The sequence below is a fragment of the Cynocephalus volans genome, chromosome 1 (assembly GCF_027409185.1).
Source record: "Cynocephalus volans isolate mCynVol1 chromosome 1, mCynVol1.pri, whole genome shotgun sequence".
Lineage (NCBI taxonomy): Eukaryota > Metazoa > Chordata > Mammalia > Dermoptera > Cynocephalidae > Cynocephalus > Cynocephalus volans.
In genome coordinates this window covers 13,041,557-13,060,461 of record NC_084460.1, presented here as the reverse complement: position 1 = coordinate 13,060,461, position 18,905 = coordinate 13,041,557, and the positions used below count along the sequence as shown (strand labels likewise).

Here is an 18,905-nt window from a genome sequence, read left to right as displayed (position 1 = left end):
CTCAGGTGAAAAGTGAAATATTTAAAAATCTAAAAAAAAAAATCTAAAAAAGAAAATTTATTATTGCAGGGGAGGGCTGGGGAGGGATACCTAGATTGGTGTCAAAGGGAAGAGATTTGATTTTTTTAAATCTGGTGTTTTTTTTTTTTTTGAAGGTTTTGGTGAGAACAAAATGGAAAAAAAAAAATGGAAAATGTAGGCCTGAATCAGATTAAGTGGAGAAAGATTTGGTCACACTATTTAAAAATTTAAGGTGTGCCCTCTTCCTCTCCAGATTCCACTAGAGCCTATCTTTGTGGAAACAGCCTGGGCATTGGGCCGGAGAGGGCTGATCTGCACAATTTTCCCCATCATGACCGTTCTCTCTGCCTCGTAAATTCCCAGTAAGAAAGTTTAAATATTTGCTTAAAGGAAGCATTATCTGCAAAATTTTGCCCAGTAAAGAGCACAGCTCTCTATTTTACCTTATCTAGAGTCAAATCAGCTCCATTGCAGAAATGGTTTTCATTTTGAGAACATTCTTTCATCACAATGTTGATTTTTTTACAACAAACAAACAAAAACCCAACTGCCTAAACAAATACTATGCAAAATATTACATATCTTCTATGTTTATTACCTTGTCAGACTTTTAATTTCTGTTTTGTTTCTGAAAATCATATGGCAAGGTGCAAAGAGCTTCAAAAGAAGAATTTATCTAATATGATATACCATAAAAACAAAAAAAAAACTGGTGTGTTGGGAAAGGAAAACAGAATAGTAAAGGAAGATAGGAGGACCATAAAATTAGAGGCTCCAGAGTGGACAGTGAGAACTAAATCAAATCTAAAGTGGTTTGTGATCAATTTTAATACCTGCAGGACAGGAATTTCACACTAGAGAGAATAATACGGCTTAAAACACAATAACTGGCTCAGTACTCCATTGCGGTAAATGAGAGGGAAACGCTGAAGACTGTTGGGTAGGGTCACAGTAGCCGGCTTAGATGGCTGTACCAGGCCAGCTTGGTCATTTCACAGTGCTAGGTCAAAGAATATAGTTCTCATGTCCTGGCTACCTATCACTTTCTCCCCTGTTTTGGGCTAAATTTAAAATGAAGGCCGATACCCACAAAGGTTAGGTGCCATGCTGCCTTTGGTTAGCCCTACTGGGACCTGAGGCCTAGGTTTGTTTTTAGCTCCATGACGTGCTGTTTTAGTAACTTTTAGATTATCTCAACTTTCTATAGTTTATCGACCATTCAGCACTGTGCTTGCAGTTTATTTCATAAGTCCCTTGTGAAGTTAAAGCTTTCTGATTAACCCTTGGTTCCATCCAGGAGCCATATGTTGTAGACTTGTCATTTTTTTGCATTTATTCAGGATCCTGTTCCTCTTCCTCCTCTATTAACCATATCAATTTACTTTTATCTTAATTTATTAGGATTTGAGATAATACTTTATTCAGAGAAAATGATCCATAGCTGGAAAGAAAAGTTTTACAATTCAAGCAAACAAAACTTCCAAACATTTCGCATCATACTAGAATGGATTTAAAACAAGTTTTCAGAATAGTCTCCTGGTTCCACTCCTTGCCCTTCTTATTCCATATTCCAAACTTGCTAGATTAATTTTTCAAAAATACCACTTGGTGCATGTTTCCCCTCTGCTCAGGAGCCTTTGGTCACATTTCCTTACTTGCAGGTTAATGTCCACTCTTCCTAGCCTCAACAGTGGACACTTCATATGAGAGTACTTCAAAAAGTTCGTGGAAAGATTAGTATTATCTTTCAAATATATTTTTTTCACAAACTTTTTGAAGTACCCTCATATATCTTCCTAAACTAGTGCCTTCAAAATTCATGAGAGAGGAAAAAAATAATTCTCAAGGATGTGAATTGATGTGCTAAAAAATTTATATATACAGTTTTCTTTGCATCTTGAAAAGGAGGCTTTAGTTTGCAGCATTTCTTGAAGTTATTTGACCGTAGAAATTATTCTTCTCTCAACCTTTCTCTGGATTAGTGTTTTCTCCAGAGTATAGTTTGAGAAACTTCTTGGCACCTACCCACCGTGGACACATCTTCTGTGACCCATCCGTGATTTGATGAATCTCAGAACATGTCATATACATAGCAAGGTCTAATCCTGAGTTCCTTCTCAAAATGTACCTCTTACACCACACACACACACACACACACACCCATGCCCGCCAAACTCACACGCACCATGACCATCACTGCTTTCTATCCCAACCCTTAAAGAAAAGCACACCAAACGTATTTAAACAAGTTGAAGCCTGATCTCTGCAATGTCTTCCTTGAGTATGTCAGCACTGGGCAGTCATTATACTTTCTGAAATTCTTCAGCATTTGTATCTGAGCAGTTATCTACTGCTCCTTCATTTTTGCTCCGTACCTTTTTGCTTATATATTCTGTGCTTGCAGCAAGACTGAAATATTTTAAAGAGCAGGAATTCACTTGTGCATATTCTTTGCACACCCACTGCCTAGTAAAGCACTGTGTCTGTAGGAGAGGCTCAGCAAATATTTGCTGTTGATGACAATAATGATTGTAACCCAAATTGTTGCCTAATGAAGATATGAAAAACAGAGTTATTGATTGGCAAAGTAACAAGTAGAGAAAGCTACCCAGTTGGTATTTTCTTAGTGGGCAAATATCTTTATTCTAGGCAAAACAAATGTGTTTCTAAAAACCATTCTCAAATTGGAAACGATATTTGTGGGCATGGTAGTATCTACCCTGAGAAGGTAAAATGGACACTCAAGAAGTTATTCAGTTAGTGAGCCAAAGGGAATAAAGCACTTTACTTCACTTAAGAAAAACCCCTTTGTGGTTTATTATGGTCCCTTGGACAGTGGTCAGCTCAGGATATACAGGTCAGCTGGCCAGCCATGTGGCCCTATTCTGACTTCTTCCAGCATGCCCTAGACCCAGCCAACCTCCCCAGCTGCTGTAATTTCTCAGATACCCTTTTGCTTTGGATTTATATTCACTTTTACATTTATGGCCTGCAAATCCACCGTGACCCTAGTTCTGCTAGAACAAAATTTTGAATATGGCAGAGCCATCTTTTGAAGGGGTTTGGTTATTTAACCACCAAGATGATCTCTCGTACCAGGGTGATTTCAACAGTGAGCATTCCCATTTCATGGAAACCCAGACATCACCACCACATTCAAAGTGTGCCTGGAGGATCTGGCCCATCACCAGTGCTTTGGGTGGACTCAGGACCACAGGATAAGCTGAGTGTTCTCCCAGCCTCTCTCCCACTCCTCAGCTATGTAGGGGCAAGCCCTCAAATGCAACAAAACCATGTGAACCTTTCTGCAAGACACAGACTGAAGAAGATCTACCATGCAACTCAACCTGATTTAAGGAGGAGATGTGATGGGAGCAGGCCCTGCCTCCTTTGAAGTTCCTCTGGAAGAGGAACCAGACATTTTTTACTCTGTCAGCGACCACTGTTGCTGCTCCAGTGTAATGTTTCCAGGATGGTTCCACAGGACACCAGACAGCCTGCTTACACTCAGGATGAAAAGCCACATTTGGTTAAACACCACAGAAAGGCCTAGGTTACTTTTGGAAAAACAGATCCAGATGAGGCTTACAGAGACTCTAAACGTTCAGATTCCTGTTCAAAATTTGAATTGGCCTCTACACCTGTCTCTGAGGGACAGATCTGAACTTCCCTGATGTACATTTCAGACCTCATGCATGCCTTCTGTACTTTGAGCCTGATTTGGACACTCTGGTGCTAATAAGCTTAACACCAGAGGCTAGACATGATACATGGCAATGGAATTTTTACGGAGAAGTTAACAGCAAAAATAATTTTAGTCCATTTTACGAGAGTCAATAGAGTTAGCAGAAGTGAAGTCCAGGCAGAAAAGTGTATCCCTTGAGTACCTGAAAATTGGGAAAATATTCTCTCTGGAGGAAAAAAATATATATAATTTGAAGTTTGCTTTCCAGGCACAATGTGGCAGTTTTTGAGGGGGAAGGAATTCCAGACATTGAGTTATTGGCTGAAAATCTGAGGAAAAATCGAAGTGCAGCGTAACTTAAGTGAAGAGCTCCTATATTCATTCATTGTGTTTCTGTTATCAGTGTGGAAGGCCTGTTTCTCCCAAAGCGCCTGGCCACCCTCTGCTTTCCACCAAATGCCACCAGGCCACAACTTTCTAATGTAATCCCTTGTGTGGATGCAAGTCTGTTCTTCAGCTTCTAGCTGGTAAAGAGAAGACTAACGTGATGTTCTGTAAACCGTATATGTACTTGGCAAATATTTTTATCAGGACATCTGTCTCAATTCATAGACATGACTTGGAAAGGAATCAGGCCATTCTTCATTGCTGATGTGAAGGGAATGCCAGCCATCGGCTTTAAATGCTGACAGGTTTGAGAAGGTGTGACAACCATTCTGGGCTTGCCAGAAGGTCTGTTTCATGTAACACATTTGGGAACCAGAGCAAAATTGACAAAAAAGTGCACGTGCCTTTCATCCCCTTACCAGCCCGCCCCTCCCTTTAGCTTTCTTCTCTTTTCTTTGATATTTCCATTTGCTTTGAAAACCTCCTTTCGGGTGGTTAAATGATGACTCCTGTCTCTCTCATAAAAACTCTTCTCTGGCATCCTGCGTTTTTTGTTCTTGCCCAATTATTCCCACTATAAGAAATGCTAGGGATCTTGGCAATCCTTGAGTTAATTGCTGGCCCACAAGGCAGAGTAACATTAGAATCAGCATAACTTACTTCCCTAGGAACATGCAGCGCTGGGGCCAAATCCATCCCTGTTATATCACATTTGTTTTTATTTTGCTTTTGCTTTATTTTATTTTTTTGTCAGCTGGCTGGTATGAGGGTCCAAACCTGTGGCCTTGGTGTTACAGCACCACACTCTAACCAAGCGAGCTGAATCACATTTAAATATTATTTTATGAGCTGGCCTTATGAGGCAGAGGAGAGAATGCTTGACAGACAACAAAACTGTGGCAACAGAATGGTTGCTAACCCTCTGAGTGTTTACTGTTTGGATAGAGAGTTTTATCTCCAATACACTCAGACACATATACACATAACCCACACATATACATATCCCACAAAACACAGTGCATACTCCTCTCCTGCTCTCTCTAAGCTACCTGGGTCTTAAGTATTAGAGAGACATCAAACTAAGAAAACCAGAGTACTGTCTTCACTCTGGAAAATAGTCTCAGGTGTCCAACAACAGTATATGTCAGTGCAGCTACATAAAAATAACAGTGAGACCCACGGGCAGGTTCCCCCAGGGGATCTGCCAAAAGAAATGAAAATCCTGGAAATTAGCTCTCTGGTGCTACAGATTCAGTGAGAACCAGTGACAATGTTTCTTGTGCTCTGTTTCAACTGAACAATTTGGGGACTTAACTAAGAGATTAAGCATTTCAAAAAGTAGTAAAGATGACAACTTTCTTGCTGTTTTTGAGCTCCCTTGCCATTGTGTCAAAGTAAAAATTTGACCAAGGACTAGAAGGCATAAGTGAATTCCAACCCACCTCTTCCTTGAGGCTGCCACTTACTGTTATGCTATATTTAAAAAACAACTTTCCTTATAGAAGAAGCATGAAACCATTAAGCCTTTTAAGGAAACAGGAAAACTACATCAGTAAATCACAGAGCCTGTCCATTTAGCAGTAATTCTGGGAATATCTTCCAGTGCCTTGAAAGTAGAAACACTGTGAGAAGCTCTCTCTGAAGGACTGTTTGGGAGTATTTAAGAACTGACCACACTTTCAGTTTGATCACTGGAATAATTTCTATGTACTTGCTCATTTTTCTCATCCAGTCTTGAACAGCACTCTTTTTTTTTTTTTTGCTCCTTGTAAATGCTTGTATCTGAAGGGTGAGTTTAACTAAACATAGCTCAGCTCTTTAGAAAGAACTTCAAAAATAATTTTGACAGTTCTTAGAGAAGTCAAGTATGTTTAACTCTTTAGGAAATTGATTTTCATAATCAGTGATTCTATTTTTAAAATGTATCTTGAAATGCATTTGAAAGAGACCATGTTAGGGTAAAGTTAAGCTGCTATAACACAGAGGCTCTAAAATAGAGTGGCTTAGGGAATACAGATGTTGATTTCTTTCTTTGCTAACACTTCTGGAGTAAACATTCTGCTGTGGGATTTGTTCCACTGTACCATTCACGAAACCAGGAATCTACCGTGATGTCAGGTGGTTGCTCTTCCTTCCTTAAGGCATTGTTCTCCTGTACTTACCTTCCCTGGTTCTGGTAAAAGTAGTATATAAAATGGGCACACCCACCAATGTATGGCTCCTGGGCCCAAAGTACCACTCATCACTTCTATTTACCTTCCATTGGAGAGAAATTGGTCCTATGACCAACCTATCTGCAAAAGAGTTTGGAAAATTTAGTCTAGTTTGGAATTCACATGTCTGACTACAATTCTATTATGTGAAAAGAAGGGGCATTGCATTTTGATGGACTTCTAGATTTCACCACTCCAGGGGAAAAGAAAAGTAAATTAAATCACAGAGATCACTCACAGATAACTTAATTTAGGGGCATGTTACCTACCCAACATGGGTGCTTTTTTTTTGCAAAAAAAAAAATTTGGTAATTTTGATAGTATCTACTTTATAAAACTGTCTTTATAATCCTGAAAAATTACAAATTTGAAAGTATGAAATTCTTAAGGCATCAGGATAGTGACCTGTTATTAGCTGTTAGCCAGTATGTTCAGATACTTAGAACTCACCTCAATTTTCTTTACATCTTTTGGCACCACACTCCTTGCAAAATTTTCAGACATATAATTGGAAACCGAAATCAATACACTGAGAATAAATAAATAATTGCATCATTTATTACATTGTAATTCTGGCCCATTTCCATAGCAGTCCTTGGAGGAATCAATTGCAATTTGTTTCTGTAACACCTTAAGTCCCCGAAGCTACATCTATCTATAAACATACCCAGGGTCCTGAACTGATATTGGATCAACATCCTGTGTACCTAAGAACTGTAGGGAAATGTGAGTTTAGGGCAAAGGCTGATCATAGTAGAGTGGAAATACTAAGAGAGAGAGAGAATAATATGAATAAGAATCTAAACCCCTTTGACAGTCAAAGGAAGTCTCCTTAGAATCTTTAGAATTGAAAATAATAGTTTATACCTTGTCTCCCATTTCAGCCATGGCCAGCAGGGAGAGTTTCCTAGAAATGACTGCAAATTAAACTGAAGTTAACAGAATCAGCATGAAATTGCCTCACTTCTGTAATTTGTTGACCTGGGTTCATTTCTAAATGTTCTTCCTAAGCTACTACATTTTCAGTAAAACTCATTTTCCTTTTACTCAGGATTTCCTCTCTGGTCATTAAGGCTTAGCTTATGCAACTAGGCTCTAAGCTCTGTCATTATTAAATCCCAGCACCTACCGCAGAGCTGGATGTAGAGGAGGTCTTAATAGATAATTGTTTAACAGCTAAAAAATAAATAGGTAGCGCTTCAATTGCAAGGGCAGCTATTGACCTGTTTTGTCCACTCTAGAGAACAGACTCTGGATTCAGTAGTCACTGAGTCAATCACACCCTGGTTCCTATTTTTTCACTTACTGTAAGGAATGATTTTATTTAGATTTTAAGAAGATAATGTTAGAGTCAATTAGTAATAGCAGATCCCGATCTTTTACATGCAGTTAATTCTTAAGCAGCTTTATTAAAATATAATTTACATAACATAAAATTTTTCTTTTTAAAATGATTTTAGTATATTCGCAGAGCTGTACAACCATGATCATAATCTAATTTTAGAAAATGTTCATCACCCCCAAAAGAAACCCCATATTAGCTGTCATTCCTTATCTTCTCTCCCCCAGCCCTGGGCAACTACTAGTCTAATCTTATTCTCTATAGACTTGCCTATTTTGAATATTTCATGTAAATGGAATCACAAAATATGTGGTCTTTTGTGAATAGTTTCTTTCATTTAGTGTATTTCCAAGGTTCATCCATATTATAGCATGTATCAGTAATTAATTATTTTTTATTTCATTGTATCTATGTGCCACATTTTATTCTGTTAAAAATTTCACTGGAAAAGAATTTGGAGATAGAGACTTTATTTGGTGAATATTTTGCAAACTGGGGATCTGTAGCCTTCAGCACAAAATGAAAAGTGAGCTCTCCCAGAACAAAGAGAGGGGCTGTCTTCCATGGAGAAGTTTGCTGCCCAGGTTCCCAGTCCAGACCACTATGCAAATAAAAGATGTAAGCCTGTTCAATCCTGACTGGTGGTTGTTAAGACTGATCACAGGTCACAGTTTACCAGTCAGGTGCAGATGGAAAAATGGGACTTTTCAGCAACAGCTGATCCTGGCAATGAAAACAGGAACAGACAGCTATGAAAGCCCTGAAGTTCAACTATTGTGCAGCTTGAGGTTTTCCTGAGGATGCAGGGCATGTGTGTAACCTCCAGGCACCAAATGGCTGCTCAGCTCCATCCAGACTGTGGACCCAGTTAGCCACTCAGGATCTGTCTCAAAGGATTGGTTCTTACAGGGTTCACAGTTCATTCATCAGTTTGATGGACATTTGAGCTGCTTCTACTTTTTGGCTGTTATGAATAATGGTTATATACAGTTAATTTTAGCATAATTATAATGTACATATGTAAAATTTTAATCTTTGTTGTATATCTAAAAATACATAATTTTTAATCTTCCTGAAACAATCCATGTCTCCATTATTTGCCTCCCTCACTTCTCTCAGGCCCCTTCAGAAGCTACCTTTGCTTGATGGTTCTGGAGTCCTGCTGACCTATGCAGTGATGTGTGTTTCTTGAAACATGGTCTGTATCACTGCGTGTCGTCAGCCTTTACATATCACTAACTCAGAGTTCTCTTAGAGTACCAAAGAACATTGGAGAGGGAGGGCACTATCAAAGTGTCTATGGGCATAGGTTTTAGGGTCCTACAGAACTAGATCTAAATTCTGAGTCTATCTCTTACTAGCTGTGTGAACTCCGGCAAATTACTTAATCTCTCTAGGTCTCAGTAACCTTAGTTGTCAAATGAGAATAATAATGCTTATAACATGCAGTTGTTGTAAAGATTAAATTAGATAATGCCTTAAAGTGCTCAAAGTGTCAGACATAAAAAGATAAGCATGTAACAATTATTATTGCTATTATTTTTAATAATGTTATTTTTGTTATTATTGCTATTATTATTACTCTTTTACTGGAACCTGAGTTCCCTCAGCGCAGACGCTTCAAATATTTTATTCACTGCTGTTATCCAGATTCTTGACAGTGTCCACACTGTTGAACAATATTTGAAGGAGGCTTTATTTATGCTCTGAATGACCCCAGTCAGTGGTCCCTTATCATGAGAGCCACCTTGCTTTCTGTTGACTTGCTTTTGCTGCTTCTTTGAAAGCCACGTGTCCCCTCTCAGCCACCTCTGGGTCCTGTGGTAAGGCCTGTTAGTTAAGCTGTCTGGAAATGAAGCCTGTTTGTAATATGATCATATCATGCTCTCTACATTATATTTAGCCATAACCACTGTAGGCAATTGTTTTAAAAAAATGAAGTCAACTTGCTTAAGCATTTCCCAGCTCCCTAAAGTTTATCTAAACCGTAAGAATGAAAAGGAAACATTTTGTTTTGCCTGTAAATAACTAAGAGCTTTCAGGAAGACAGACAAAGTGCTTGGGGTTACATGTGGTCTCAAAGGTGAAGCTCCATATTAGAAGAAAGTAGGTTCTTATGGATGAAACCAAATTGTGTTTCTGCACAGTAGGTGTTCATGCTTCCTTCCTAAAAACCTTGGGGAGTAGATAAGTTACCAAGCCATTTGGCTTAAAGAGAAAAAAAGCCCAGTGCTTGCTTTTTGTTGCTCAAAACACCCATAAAACTTGCACTTTGTTTGTTTGCTTATTTTTTTCTAAGATTGTAGGCGTTTGGGGCTGGAAGCCACTTTGGAAATCATACTTGTCCTAGGTCCTTATTTTCCTGGCTGGGAAAAATGAGACCCAAGGTTGTTGAGTGACTTGCCTAGCAGCACTCAACTAGTTGATGCAAGAACTGAGATCAAGTCTCTGTCCAGCCCACAGGGCAGAAGTTTAGGAATCAGGCAGGTATGAGATTAGAGTTCAGGATGGTGCACTCACTAACCCCTTCTTTGAAATTCAGTTCCAAGCTTTCTCATATGTTAGATGGGAATAATATTAATAGATATCTCCTGCTATTAGAAGAAAAGAAAGGAGTTGAACTGAGGCTCTTCCATAACTGAGTAGAGTTCCAAAGACTTATGCCTGTAAGGGTCACAATTCCCACACTTTTTCTGGGCCCCTACTCCCACCTCTGCCTCTTCTTCTAACCAAGCTGCTGCTTCTAGCCAGATCCTGTTTATATGGACTACACTACCCCAGCCACTGGGCTCACCATCGGTAACTTATGAAGATGCAGTTAATATAGAAGTTACCGGCACATTCCTGTTTCTTTGTATCGTATTGGTGCTTCTTGCACTCTGTCATCAAAGCTCCTTTAAAGGTAAAGTTGATGCATCCTCCTCAGGGTATAGGACATAGCCTATGCGAGTGAGGATATTTTTTTTTTTAGTAGAAATCTCACGTTACATTCTAAAGCATGAGTACATTGCAACCTAATTCTTGAAACAAGATGCTTTCCATTGCTTACCGGTTAAGTAATTTTACAGCACTCTTTCAATAAATCTTCATATACTATTAACCCTCAGGAAGGTGCTCATCCTGTGGTTTATGGGGCCTCTGGCACATGGCCAATGCCTGAGTTTGAAAAGCCAGGCATCTGACCAACCTTGCAAATGCCAGCCCTTGCATATAATTATAGGAACCTGTGAAAGTGATCACCAGCAGCTCAGGAGCTCCAAGATTCCACAAATTCAGAATCCCTTAGCAAGCTAGAAAGATCTGCTGGCACTGCCAGAGGGAAAGGTTAGCATCCTGAATTATTGCCTCTCAATTTTTTTCAACTTTGCAAATATTTTATTCTCTCATTCACAGTAAAAAAGAGAGATGTGCAGAGTTGCTGTTGTCTCATGTTGTGTGTAGAAGGAAATGAGGACTCATCAGCTTTTTCCATCCTTCATAAAACAATGAAAATACACCCCATTGCCAGGATAAAACAGTGATATGCATCAAGGGTCTGGGAAATGTAAAAATGCTCAATTTGAAATGCTTTTTTTTAGATCTCTCTGCATATGTTGAAGGCAGTCCTGGGACCTAAGAGCGGGCTGTGTGTGTGGTGTGTGTAGGGATATCCTGGTCTGTCTCCCAACAGACCCCACTCTAAACCACCTGTTCAGCCATAGTGAGAGGTGAGAAGTAGGAAATGTGGTGATCGTGGAAGATGGGGAAGGGGAAGAAAAACAGGAAGAGACAAAATGCCAAGAGGCTGAAGCAAGCAAATGGCAGTTTCATGGTGGGGCAGCCGTTCCCAGGCAGGCAGAGACAGTTGAAGGATGAGCTGGACGTACAGCCAAACCTGTGCCCAGGGAGCTCCTTTGCATGCCTGTTTCCACTTAGTGTGCTTTGTCCCCTGCTCACACCACCAACTCCTTTCATTTCACGCCCTCCATCTCACCTGAGGCAGTGCCCATCTCACGTGGGGCCCCAGTGGCAGAGCTGCTAAAAGCAACTGGGTATGTGGGAAGATGGGGGTTCCCTCAGGTATTTTCCTAGCAAGGTCTCCTCCAGCCCCTGTCCCCATCTCACTCTCTGCCACAAGCCCATCACAGTCCCCACCTAGCTTCCATTCCAGGAGGGAAGTCCAGCACCCAGTGGAGCTGCAATGCTGGATAAACTGGCCTTGACCTTTTGTACCCTAGTGTGTTGTCTTGTCTCCAGCAGTAACGACCCTCGGAAACCCCAGGAAATGGTGTGCTTGCTTAAGAAATTGGGAAAAGGGGATAAAATGAGTGAAACCGCTGGGGTGAAGTAGAGAAGAAATTTAGCAGGGAAGTGACTGATGGTAAGAGATGGTGGTCCCGTCCTTCATGCTACTAGAAGAAAACAAAGGAGGTAAATAGAGACTTGTTGAGGCCCATGTAATGCCAAAGCATTTATCCCAATGAGAGGCCATGACATTCTTCCTCCAGTTCCCAGCGCTAGAACCTGCATGCTCCTACTCCATCCCCCCAGCTCCCCCTTTTTTGGAACACCATGTTACAGGCTATGGAACTCACCATTAATGATGTAGAGTTACAGAATTTCCTTTCCTACTGCTTGGAAGGTAGAAAGTGGGAGAGTTGAGTCCTCCAGTAGTGGAGATGTGTTCCTAGGAGCCCAATCTGAAACTCTGAGCACATTTCCTTAGGATGAAGACAAAGCTGTCAATATGGTCTTCAAGCCCTGGCTTGGTCTCACCTCATGCCTGGCTTCTCTAGCTCTCTGCACCCAGCCCCACTGGCCGCCTTTCAGTCCTTCCCACCAGGCTTTGCTGTACAGTTGGCAACCTCAGCCTGGAGAGCTCTTCTCACTGCATCTGCAGCTGGTGAACCACCACAGCATGGCTCTGGCGGGATGCTTTCCCTGACCTCCCCAAGTGGATCAAACCTTATTTCCAGCTCTCATGGTGTTACATGGCTCTTCTTCACAGCCCTCTTTACAACTGAAGTTTATGTTTGTTGGGGTAATTATTTTATCTATGTTAATGTCTGGTTTTGCTCACCCTTATGTCCCAGCTCCCAGCACAGTGTTTGACAAATGGTAGAGAATCAGTAAATTCTTGTTAAATGAATGAATGCAGGCATTTTCTTGTTTTTTTTTTAAAAAAATGCTCTATCTTCATTACAAATTAAATCACTTTGGGGCTTGTCCTGACAATGAAATTACCATATATCTTGTGATAATATGAATTATAAGTTTCAAATAATCAAAGGGGAAAAAAACAGTTTGGAACATAGACAACATGTAAGTTAGAGTTCTTCTATTTCATTCTAGGATTTTTTTTTTTCTTCTTATAGTTCGTGCAACCAAACAAGTCTTTTTTTTTTTCTTACTATATAAAGTTGGGATTTTGGTGTTTGCATTGATCCTCCTTGCAGTCATTTTAGGATAATGTTTCTGTAGATGGTGATCTTTCCTTTTAGGGGACCATTCCTAAGAGTCTTGAGTGTCTGAGAGCAGATGATCAAACTGCCTAATGACTGCTCACATCATTTGTACTTCACAAGTTGTCTATATATAAAAAAAAAATCACTAGATGTAGTTATTAATTTTTTCATTCCTATCCTCAAACGCGGAAACTCACTAGTGTCTAGACTGAGTTACCAGAGTTTGGACTATGAGGCACGCCTTCCCCTCACCATCTAGTTTGGTGCCTGCTACATGGAACACACTGAATAAATACCCGTGGCACTGAAATGAATCACAGCCGTGGCTAGTGATCGATTGGAGGGCTGGTGATCACCACCCAGCCTTGAGAGGGCTCCTAGTAAAGACACACGACTAGAACATCTCTACACTCATGTAGCACTAATGTTACCAAGGATAACAGGAGACCGAGGGGCATTTTTAAAAAAGGAAGTGCTTTTAATCATTATGCATATGGTAATAAACAATACAGCAGTGTGAGGGTACTTCAAAAAGTTAATGGAAAGATTTGTAGTATCTTTAACTCTTTTTCTTTTTTTTTTTTTTTTATTTTTATTTTTATTTTTATTTTTTTATTTTATTTATTTATTTATTTATTTTTTTAAATTTTATTTTGTCGATATACATTGTAGCTGATTATTGCTTCCCATCACCAAAACCTCCCTCCCCTCTCCCTCCCCCCCTCCCCCCGGACAATGTCCCCTCTGTTTGCCCGTTGCACCAACCTCAAACAATTGTGGTTGTTATATCCTCTCCCCCCCCCCCAGTCTGTGTGTGTGTGTGTATGTGTGTGTGTGAATCCACATATCAATCTCCAGCTCCCTCCAATAAGTGAGAACATGTGGTATTTCTCTTTCTGTGCCTGACTTGTTTCACTTAATATAATTCTCTCAAGGTCCATCCATGTTGTTGCAAATGGCAGTATTTCATTCGTTTTTATAGCTGAGTAGTATTCCATTGTGTAGATGTACCACATTTTCCGTATCCACTCATCTGATGATGGGCATTTGGGCTGGTTCCAACTCTTGGCTATTGTAAAGAGTGCTGCGATGAACATTGGGGAACAGGTATACCTTCGACTTGATGATTTCCATTCCTCTGGGTATATTCCCAACCGTGGGATGGCTGGGTCGTATGGTAGATCTATTTGCAATTGTTTAAGGAACCTCCATACCATTTTCCATAGAGGCTGCACCATTTTGCAGTCCTACCAACAATGTATGAGAGTTCCTTTTTCTCCGCAGCCTCGCCAGCATTTATCGTTCAGAGTCTTTTGGATTTTAGCCATCCTAACTGGGGTTAGATGGTATCTCAATGTGGTTTTGATTTGCATTTCCCGGATGCTGAGTGATGTTGAGCATTTTTTCATATGTCTGTTGGCCATTTGTATATCTTCCTTAGAGAAATGCCTACTTAGCTCTTTTGCCCATTTTTTAATTGGGTTGCTTGTTTTCTTCTTGTAAAGTTGTTTGAGTTCCTTATATATTCTGGATATTAATCCTTTGTCAGATGTATATTTTGCAAATATTTTCTCCCACTCTGTTGGTTGTCTTTTAACTCTTTTAATTGTTTCTTTTGCTGTGCAGAAGCTTTTTAGTTTGATATAATCCCATTTGTTTATTTTTCCTTTGGTTGCCCGTGCTTTTGGGGTCGTATTCATGAAGTCTGTGCCCAGTCCTATTTCCTGAAGTGTTTCTCCTATGTTTTCTTTAAGAAGTTTTATTGTCTCAGGGTGTATATTTAAATCCTTAATCCATTTTGAGTTGATTTTAGTATACGGTGAGAGGTATGGATCTAGTTTCATTCTCCTGCATATCGATATCCAGTTATCCCAGCACCACTTGCTGAAGAGGCAGTCCCTTCGCCACTGAATAGGCTTGGTGCCTTTGTCAAAGATCAGATGGCAGTAAGTGTGTGGGTTGATTTCTGGATTCTCTATTCTATTCCATTGGTCAGTGTGTCTGTTTTTATGCCAGTACCATACTGTTTTGGTTATTATAGCTTTGTAGTATAGCTTAAAGTCAGGTAGTGTTATGCCTCCAGCTTTATTTTTTTTGCTGAGCATTGCTTTGGCTATTCGTGGTCTTTTATTGTTCCATATAAATGTCTGAATAGTTTTTTCCATTTCTGAGAAAAATGTCTTTGGAATTTTGATGGGGATTGCATTGAATTTGTATATCACTTTGGGTAGTATGGACATTTTCACTATGTTGATTCTTCCAATCCAAGAGCATGGAATATCTTTCCATCTTCTTGTATCCTCTCTAATTTCTCTCAGCAGTGGTTTGTAGTTCTCATTATAGAGATTTTTCACATCCTTGGTTAACTCAATTCCTAAGTATTTTATTTTTTTGGTGGCTATTGTAAATGGGCAGGCTTTCTTGATTTCTCCTTCTGCATGTTCACTATTGGAGAAAAGAAATGCTACTGATTTTTGTGTGTTGATTTTGTATCCTGCTACTGTGCTGAAATCATTTATCAATTCCAACAGTTTTTTTGTAGAGGTTTTAGGCTGTCCGATATATAGGATCATGTCATCTGCAAACAGGGACAGTTTGACTTCATCTTTTCCAATCTGGATGCCCTTTATTTCCTTCTCTTCTCTGATTGCTCTGGCTAGTACTTCCAACACTATGTTGAATAGAAGTGGTGAGAGTGGGCATCCTTGTCTAGTGCCTGTTCTTAAAGGAAAAGCTTTCAGCTTTTCCCCATTCAGGATGATATTGGCAGTGGGTTTGTCATATATGGCTTTAATTATGTTGAGATACTTTCCCTCTATACCTAACTTATAGAGGGTCTTTGTCATGATTGAGTGCTGAACTTTATCAAATGCTTTTTCAGCATCTATAGAGATGATCATATGGTCCTTGTGTTTGAGTTTATTAATATGGTGTATCACATTTATTGATTTGCGTATGTTGAACCAACCTTGCATCCCTGGGATGAATCCCATTTGATCGTGATGAATAATTTTACGTATGTGTTGCTGTATTCTGTTTGCTAGTATTTTAGTGAGGATTTTTGCATCTATATTCATCAAGGATATCGGCCTGTAGTTTTCTTTTTTGGTTATATCTTTACCTGGTTTTGGTATCAGGATGATGTTTGCTTCATAGAATGAGTTTGGGAGATTTGCGTCCGTTTCAATCTTTTGGAATAGTTTGTAAAGAATCGGTGTCAATTCCTCTTTGAATGTTTGGTAAAATTCTGCTGTGAATCCATCTGGTCCTGGGCTTTTCTTTGTTGGGAGCCTTCTGATAACAGCTTCAATCTCCTTTATTGTTATTGGTCTGTTCAAATTTTCTACGTCTTCACGATTCAGTTTTGGGAGCTTGTGTGTGTCCAGAAATTTATCCATTTCCTCCAGATTTTCAAATTTGTTGGCGTATAGTTGTTTATAGTAGTCTCGAATGATTCCTTGTATTTCAGATGAATCAGTTGTAATATCGCCTTTTTCATTTCTAATTTTTGTTATTTGAGTCTTCTCTCTTCTTTTTTTTGTTAGCCATGCTAATGGTTTGTCAATTTTATTTATCTTTTCAAAAAACCAACTTTTTGATTCGTTGATCTTTTGAATTGTTTTTTGGTTTTCAATTTCATTCAGTTCTGCTCTGATCTTAATGATTTCTTTCCGTCTGCTAACTTTAGGATTGGATTGTTCTTGTTTTTCTAGTTCTTTAAGGTGAAGTGTTAGGTTGTTCACTTGCCATCTTTCCATTCTTCTGAAGTGAGCATTTAATGCAATAAATTTTCCCCTCAATACTGCTTTTGCAGTATCCCACAGGTTTTGGTATGATGTATCATTGTTTTCATTAGTTTCAATAAACTTTTTGATTTCCTGCTTGATTTCTTCTTGGACCCATATGTCATTAAGTAGAATGCTGTTTAATTTCCATGTGTTTGTATAGTTTCCAAAGTTTTGTTTGTTATTAATTTCTAGTTTTAATCCATTGTGGTCTGAGAAGATACATGGGATAATTCCAATTTTTTTGAATTTATTGAGACTTGATTTGTGACCTAATATGTGATCTATCCTGGAGAATGATCCATGTGCTGATGAGAAGAATGAATATTCTGAGGTTGTTGGGTGGAATGTTCTGTAGATATCTGCCAATTCCAATTGGTCTAGAGTCTTGTTTAGATCTTGTGTTTCTCTACTGATTCTTTGCCTAGATGATCTGTCTAATATTGACAGTGGAGTGTTCAGGTCCCCTGCTATTATGGTATTAGTGTCTATTTCCTTCTTTAGGTCTAATAGAGTTTGTTTTATAAATCTGGCTGCTCCAACATTGGGTGCGTACATATTTATGATTGTTATGTCTTCTTGATGGATCAGTCCTTTTATCATTAAGTAGTGTCCCTCATTGTCTCTTTTTATGGTTTTTAGTTTAAAGTCTATTTTGTCAGATATAAGAATAGCCACTCCAGCTCGTTTTTCTTTTCTGTTTGCATGGTAAATCTTTTTCCATCCTTTCACTCTTAGTCTGTGTGAATCTTTATGGGTGAGGTGGGTCTCTTGTAGGCAGCATATAGTTGGGTCCTGCTTTTTGATCCAGTCAGCCAGTCTGTGTCTTTTAATTGGGGAATTTAAGCCTTTAACATTAAGAGTTGTTATTGAAAGGTGTTGATTTATTCCTAGCATTTTATTGGTTGTTTGGTTGTCTTAGGTGTCTTTTGTTCCTTGCTTTCTGATTTACTGTTTGGTTTCTTTGTTTGTTGGTTCCTTAGGTTGTAGATAGTGTTTTTGTTAGCTTGTTTTCTCTTCATGAATGCCATTTTTATTGTACTAGCGGGTTTAGATTTTTCTTAGGTTTTTATGGCAGTGGTAGTTATTTTTCAGGAACCAAACCCAGTACTCCCTTGAGGATTTCTTGTAAGGGTGGTCTTGTGGTAGTGAACTCCCGCAGTTTTTGTTTGTCTGAGAAATGTACTATTTGCCCCTCATTTCGGAAGGATAGCCTTGCAGGGTAGAGTATTCTTGGCTGGCAATCTTTGTCTTTTAGTATTTTGAAAATATCATCCCATTCCTTTCTAGCTTTTAGGGTTTGTGATGAAAAGTCTGATGTTAACCTGATTGGGGCTCCCTTATAGGTGATTTGACGCTTCTCTCTTGCAGCTTTTAAGATTCTCTCTTTGTCTCTGAGTTTTGCCAATTTGACTATGACATGTCTTGGAGAAGGCCTTTTTGGGTTGAATACGTTTGGAGATCGTTGAGCTTCCTGGATCTGAAGATCTGTGATTTTTCCTATACCTGGGAAGTTTTCTGCCACTATTTTGTTGAATATGTTTTCAATGGAATCTCCATTTTCCTCCCCTTCTGGAATACCCATGACTCGGATATTTGAGCGCTTGAGGTTGTCTGATATCTCTCTCAGATTTTCTTCCATGTCCTTGATTCTTTTTTCTTTCTTTTTGTCTGCTTGTGTTATTTCAAACAGCCCATCTTCAAGTTCAGAGGTTCTCTCTTCAACTTCGACAAGCCTGCTGGTTAAACTCTCCGTTGTGTTTTTTATTTCGCTGAATAACTTCTTCAGTTCAGCAAGTTCTGCTACATTTTTTTTCAGGACATTGATTTCCTTGTATATTTCCTCTTTCAGATCCTGTATACTTTTCCTCATTTCATCATGATGTCTAGCTGAGTTTTCTTGTATCTCATTCAGTTTCCTTAGAATTATCACTCGAAATTCCTTGTCAGTTATTTCAAGGGCTTCTTGTTCTATAGGATCTAGAGTATGAGATTTATTAACTTTTGGTGGTGTACTTTCTTGATTTT

General features: G+C 39.2%; 1 protein-coding gene across 1 annotated transcript in view; it reads left to right on the top strand.

The window, feature by feature from the left end:
• Positions 1-18,905, top strand: part of MACROD2 (mono-ADP ribosylhydrolase 2) — a 1,973,048-nt gene that overhangs the window by 1,401,561 nt on the left and 552,582 nt on the right. The gene's annotated exons all lie outside the window — the stretch shown is intronic.